This window comes from Dromaius novaehollandiae, chromosome 3 (assembly GCF_036370855.1).
Source record: "Dromaius novaehollandiae isolate bDroNov1 chromosome 3, bDroNov1.hap1, whole genome shotgun sequence".
Classification (NCBI taxonomy): domain Eukaryota; kingdom Metazoa; phylum Chordata; class Aves; order Casuariiformes; family Dromaiidae; genus Dromaius; species Dromaius novaehollandiae.
This window is the reverse complement of record NC_088100.1, coordinates 91,651,514-91,657,513: the sequence shown is the minus strand read 5'-3', so window position 1 is coordinate 91,657,513 and position 6,000 is coordinate 91,651,514.

Sequence of the window (6,000 nt, the reverse complement as noted above, 5' to 3'; positions counted from 1 at the left end):
TTACTACTTGAGATGCTTTAATATTGGGTTATAGGAGAACTAGAATGGGGCATTCCTTATCCTTCCTAGCAGGGCAATGATAATCACAGAAAGGAAAGCAAGATCCACTGGGATACATAGAGAATAAGCAAGTGGAAATCTAATGGTAGTCCAGTGATTCAGAGAGTTTGAATCAGAGGAGGCAAGACTCTTCTCCTTGGTCTCAGGGATGACTATACATTTTTAGTCAGTGAAATTTTTTTTTTTTTTTTTTTTTTGGCAGTAGTGATAAGCAGATCCACTGGCAGGAAGTGAACCTGTTCTCCTGCGTACGTTCTAACAGTTCTTTAGTTATCAGTGAAGATGAATTTCTCACCCCTCTTTTCTGACATGTATCCTTATTGCTTTTTCATTTTAAGAATGTAATTGAGACTAGTGTGGTTTGGATTCTTATGACATGATAAGTAGGCTGAGAACAAGGCTGTTAGCTTGCTCTGTTGGGGCCCTGGGTGCCCAAGTCCCAAACGATGTGGGTGAAAAAGATGTGCCAGAATTCTGTGGCCAGTACAGCTGGCGGTGCTGCTGCTCTGTGTGAGAAAACACTGGATTTTGCCTTAACACCTGCTTCAGGCCGAGTGCTTTCCCACCACCCCACGCTAATGCTGTGAGGATGTAGGCACTGATAGCTGCTGATTACTCAGATGCAGCAGTAATGATGATGTCTGTGTTTTAGCTGGAAGCAAGTTTGCACAGGCTGGAGTAGGCAACTGAAATCTATGGGAATCCTTGTATGCAAATACAAATCCAAGGTGGGGCCCTTGTTTTATGTGTTTGCATTTCATTGGGAATTACCAGGAGCTTTTAATAAAGAGATTGTATTTAACTGTTGGTGACTGTGGGTAGGTCCCCAAAAAGGGTCTTCTACCAAAATCACCTTGTGTTTGGGTATTGGCCACAGTGTTATTTGCTGTTTCCTGAAGCAGAAGGGAGGGCAATAGAAACTTGCATCTGTGTGGAACATGTTTGGCAATATGATGGTTTTTTTGAGATAACTCCTCACAGCTTGAATGATTGTTGCTAGTGCCATGTCCAAATTCTTTCCTCTTCCTTCTGGAAAAATATGACACTAATTATATCTGCTACACAGCTGATATCTGGTATATCTGTCATACAACTGCATGAGTTAGTTATATCTGTTTACATGTAAGCTTTCATAGAAAGATTATCATTAGGGTGTGAAGTTTTTTTGCTTTTCTTCTTTTTTTTTTTTTTAAGTAAGTGCTGCAGAAGTCCGAAGTTATATAAGTCCAGATCTTTCAGTGCATGAGTGTTAGATGCCTAAATGACTTCTTGCGGATGTGCCCTTGAAAAATTTGAACTCCACCTTGAGTTGTAACAGAAATATGCTGGAAGCGTCTGACACTCGTTCTCAGTCTTAGTTCTGAAGAGTTTTTGTGCTGCTAATGTAACCCATCTTCTGTTCACCTGAGGATTGGTTGTGGACTTGCTTGTTTAGAAATTTTTTCGATCCACTCCCAGAAAGCTTGGACTTACTTGCAAACATTCAGGACTTACTTGCAAACATTCAGGACTTACTTGCAAACATTCAGCACTAAAGAACCTTCAGGTGACCCATCTCTATGTGGCTTTGTTCCATGAGAGTAATATTTGATCCCACTGCAACAGTAGGCTGCTTTCTAAGATTTGTGTCTCTCTTTACAAACAGGAGTGCACTATGAAATAAAACGTAATTCTGTTTGCCTATGAAAAAGTTGCCCAAAAAAGAATAGCAGTGATGTTACGATTCATATGGCTTTTTACTGAGGAATAAGAAAATAGTTTGTGCCACCAAAACAAACTCTGTCAGAAAAGGTGGGTTCCTAGCTATCAAGTATAACTTGCAAGAACATTCTGTAAGGCTCTTCTCCTAGCCAAACTACGTGGACAAACTCTTCTATTCCCTGTGATGCTCAACCTAAAACTAAAGCACGTATTTGTGCTTTAATGGATGGGTTAAGCTTTCATCTTGCTGCCCAGACTGAACAGTGGGCAGATGTCTGGCTACAGGTAAGGAGTGCCCCTTGCTAGGAGATGGGACTGAAGGAGACCAAGAGGCTTTAATTCTCAGAATTTCTATAACTGTCTTTTATTGCTTCCTGTTTCTTGCTGAGCAAGATGCAAAGGACAGATTTTCCCCTCTGAAAGTCTGTGGGACTCCAGCCCTGCCTGGTCTTTGTTTTTAATAGCAGAATTACCAGCGAAACTACTCCTGCTGCTTGTAACTTCATTTTTTTCCCCCCTTGCTGTGCCTGTTGTAGATCTGGCTGTATGTGGAAATTTCTAATGCTGAGCTCTTTAGATCTGAAGGCCCAAGCATGACTACAGGATTGCTTTTCATCTGGCTGTGTATTTCTGCTCTGAAATAAGGAATTTGTGGGTTCTCGTATGTTGTAGGCAGTCTAATATGAGAGAACCACACTTCAGCTGTGCCTTGGTCCCTGATTACCAAAGCTATGAGATATCAGTGTCTAAAGACAGACTGGGCTTGGAGCCAAAGATAGAGTTCAAGGCCTCTCTTGCACCTGATACACTCATATCACTTTCAAAGTGGATGGTGCTTCCTCGCATGTAGAGGGAACTGTAGTGCCTGTGCCCTTTTCTTACCATACATGATCCTACCCGGTGGGTTTTGGTGGGCAGGATCCGAGGTAATGGTGGATCCTGAAGATGGTTACCCGAGATGAGTGAAGCAGTTTGGGGCATAAAACTTAAATTTTTCAGCAGTCTTAGATGCAGATAATACAGTCACAGACATAGATGTAGATACCATGTTCATGTTCTAAGCTTTTCTAGGAACTTACTTTTTAGATACAAATGCTGAAAGACCCTAAAATCTGGTGTAACTGTGGCCAGATAGTTTACATGATACAGCTTTATAACTGATGTAAACCCTTCCAGCAAGGAGTCAGGAGGGGATTTACCAAGCTTGGAAATAATTAAGGTCATGCTGAAACTTTCCTGACAGGTGCTAAATGTGACATAGTGTGTAGTCTGCCTGAACAGGGTTGGCTTTCCCTACAAATTGGTTAAGTGCAACATCAGATGTTTCAATGACTGCACATGGATAAACAATGCTTTTATGGCATATTAAGGACACTTTGTTTTATGGCTTCTTATATGCATCTTATAATCTTGTTTTATGATGACTTTAGCAGAGCTGTCCAGCTCCAAGATGTGCTTCTAAAGCAGGATGAGGTTGTACCTGTTTTTTATTAACTATATTACAAGCTAAAAATAAACCGAGTTGCAAACAGCTGAAAGCAATGTGGACCTTCAATGTGTTTCATTAAAAAAAATAATACTAATAATAATTCTTTCGGGGAGGGGGTAGGAGGGGAGGCCAAGCTCTTCAGGTCTCCTGGAAGCCCTTCTGCTTATTTGGGGGAGGAGACTGACCTGAGAGTCCTTGACATTTACAGACATTCATCAAGGTCATTGGGCTTTGGTAAATTATGAACATTAACCCTATACTTTAGTTTTTCTCGGATAAAATAAGTGGCTTTATCGCACCTTGCAGGCTATGGGAAGAGAAGCTTTCTGATAGCGTGTGTAAAAGGATCCAGCAGTTGTGTGTCTGAACTTGACAGCTCCAAGTGCAGAATTACAATGAGGGTGGTCTCATTTTTATGCCACCTTAGGGATGTGGTGGTTCTCTCTGATTTGACATTTAATCATGTCTGAGTGTCTTTGTGAAGACTGGACTCAGGGTGACTTGGGAGTTAAAGTTTCAATATAGAAATTCGTAGATAAAAGCCCAGGACCTCTGCAGGAGTGCAAACTAATTACCAAGGGCAGGCTGAGCGGCATTCACTTGAAAAAAGGATTATAAAAGGTCTAGTCTGGCCAGAGCTAGACAAATGAAAAGAAACATTCTAGAAAAACACTGGGGCCTTTTTTTTTAATTGTTACTATGTAAGCCTATGCTACTACTGAAGTCTATTTCTCAAAGAATCATATTTCACTGAAGTCTGTCTCTTCTAATACTGCTGCTATTTAGCAGTGAAAACAAAAAAGCCAATAAACTGAGTGCATTTAAGCTGAAAACACTTTGTACCTCTTAAATTTGGAGACAATTTCTGTGGAACACTTTAATAAAACTTGTTCTGGTGCACATCTGTAAGCAAATATTTTGTGCATTGGATAGAAAAAGTCCCTACAAAATCCCAAATACAGTTTTTAATATCTCTGTGTGGGTGATACTCAATAGTCTTTCTGGACACTGGGAAAGAAAGCCTGCTATAAATTAATTTGATCAACATCTGAGCGAGGAGGAGAGTAAAGAAAAGAAATCATGGAAAACAAAAAGGTAGAATTTTAATTTCTAGTTATTTTTGAAGTGCTGTTCTGTGCTCTTAATTTCTCTGTCCAGATCTGAGTTGACAGAAATCATAATTGGTTTCCTGTTTAAAAGATTTTTTTTCAGGTATGCATTAAAATGTAATGGAAAAATAAGGGCCGTGTTTGCAAATTTGTTGCTCCATAGCTTTCCTCTCTGAAATCCTTATAATAAGGTTTGACTACTAAAGGAATGCTGTGTATTTACCACTGTTGTATTGATATTTGTGAATGTATAAAAACAGATGTTTGTGACAGTACTTTGCAAGAAGTTTGTTTTTAAAATACTGGAGAAAAGCTACTTGATGTGTCACTGTTAAAACATTACACCGTACAACACCGACCTACGTGCTAAAAATCAGTGGGCAAACATGGCAGTGCTTATCACCCATGTTTTAAATTGCATGGCTATTGGCATCCTGCTACAGGTAAGATTTCTGCATGTAGTGCTTAATTCCTACTTCAAGTATCAGAGAGTGTGATGCCATGTAGAATTTCAAGAGGATTAAAACCTTTCAAAAGGTATGGGGATTTTCCCCGGTAGGTCATACTTGTGTGCACTGGTCCTGGTGGCTCCTGAATGGCTCTTTGGTAGAGCCTCCACTTGCGAAGTGCTTTGCGCTGACCCTGCTCCTGTGGGTGAGCGAGCACCTCCTTCCTTAAGCCGGGTGGAGAGTCCCCCCGACTCTGTTTGTGCTGGCACAGGTCTTCGGGGAGAGCAGCAGTACATACGGTTCCTATTAGTTCAGAAAACAGAAACATCTGGGAAAGACATGAGTGACTTACTGGCTCAGTTCAGCAGCAGGAAAGCCTGTGACAGATCGTTCTGGGTTGATAGATCCTCTCCAGCATGTGCTGAAGGAGGGAGCAAACAGGCATGAAATCACATAAAATCTCGCTCAAAAGAGCAGGCGGTAGGCAGTAATAGCTGTTTTGTATGGCCTTCCCTTTGTCCTGCCTCTGTGGATGCTTCCTAAAGGGAAGTGAGGAGGGGAAAGGCTGTTTCCATCCAGTAGGAGTGGGACAGTGCCAAGAAAAAGCACTTCCTAGGAACAGCAGTGGATTTCCCAGGGTGAAGCCCATGCAGGTTTCAGTACAAGAAGAAAGGAAAGCAAACCAGTGGTGCCCATGCCATTTACGATGTGTCTACTATTTAAAAAAAATGCAAGAAAAAGACTGTAATCTGGTGGGTAGTCAGTATTGTTACTGTGGAGGTAGAATGACTTCAGCTATTAAATTGGGATAAACTCTGTAACGTTGTCTGGTTAAATCAGTGTGGCTTATTTCCTTGATCCCTAGAGAAATGTGGTCCACCAGTGTAAGAGTATTGGTTTCACTAATCTACCTGCACCATTTCAGAGGTTTCATAGCTTACCATGTCTGTTTCAAACATCTGCCTCTAATATATCATGAGTAGTAAGGGAGGGACAGGGCATAAAAGTCACCTAAAAGATAGGTGTTTGGTATTAGCAGGCTGTCTATGGTCTCTCTAGTCAGTGGAGATAAAACAGCAGATGGGATAAGTTGCCCTCTGCAGGGGCATGTGCATCTTTCTTTGTGAATTTTAAGCTGTTGTCACTGAAGTGCCTTGGGAAGCTTCCCTAGAAAATTGTTCATGTCCATTTT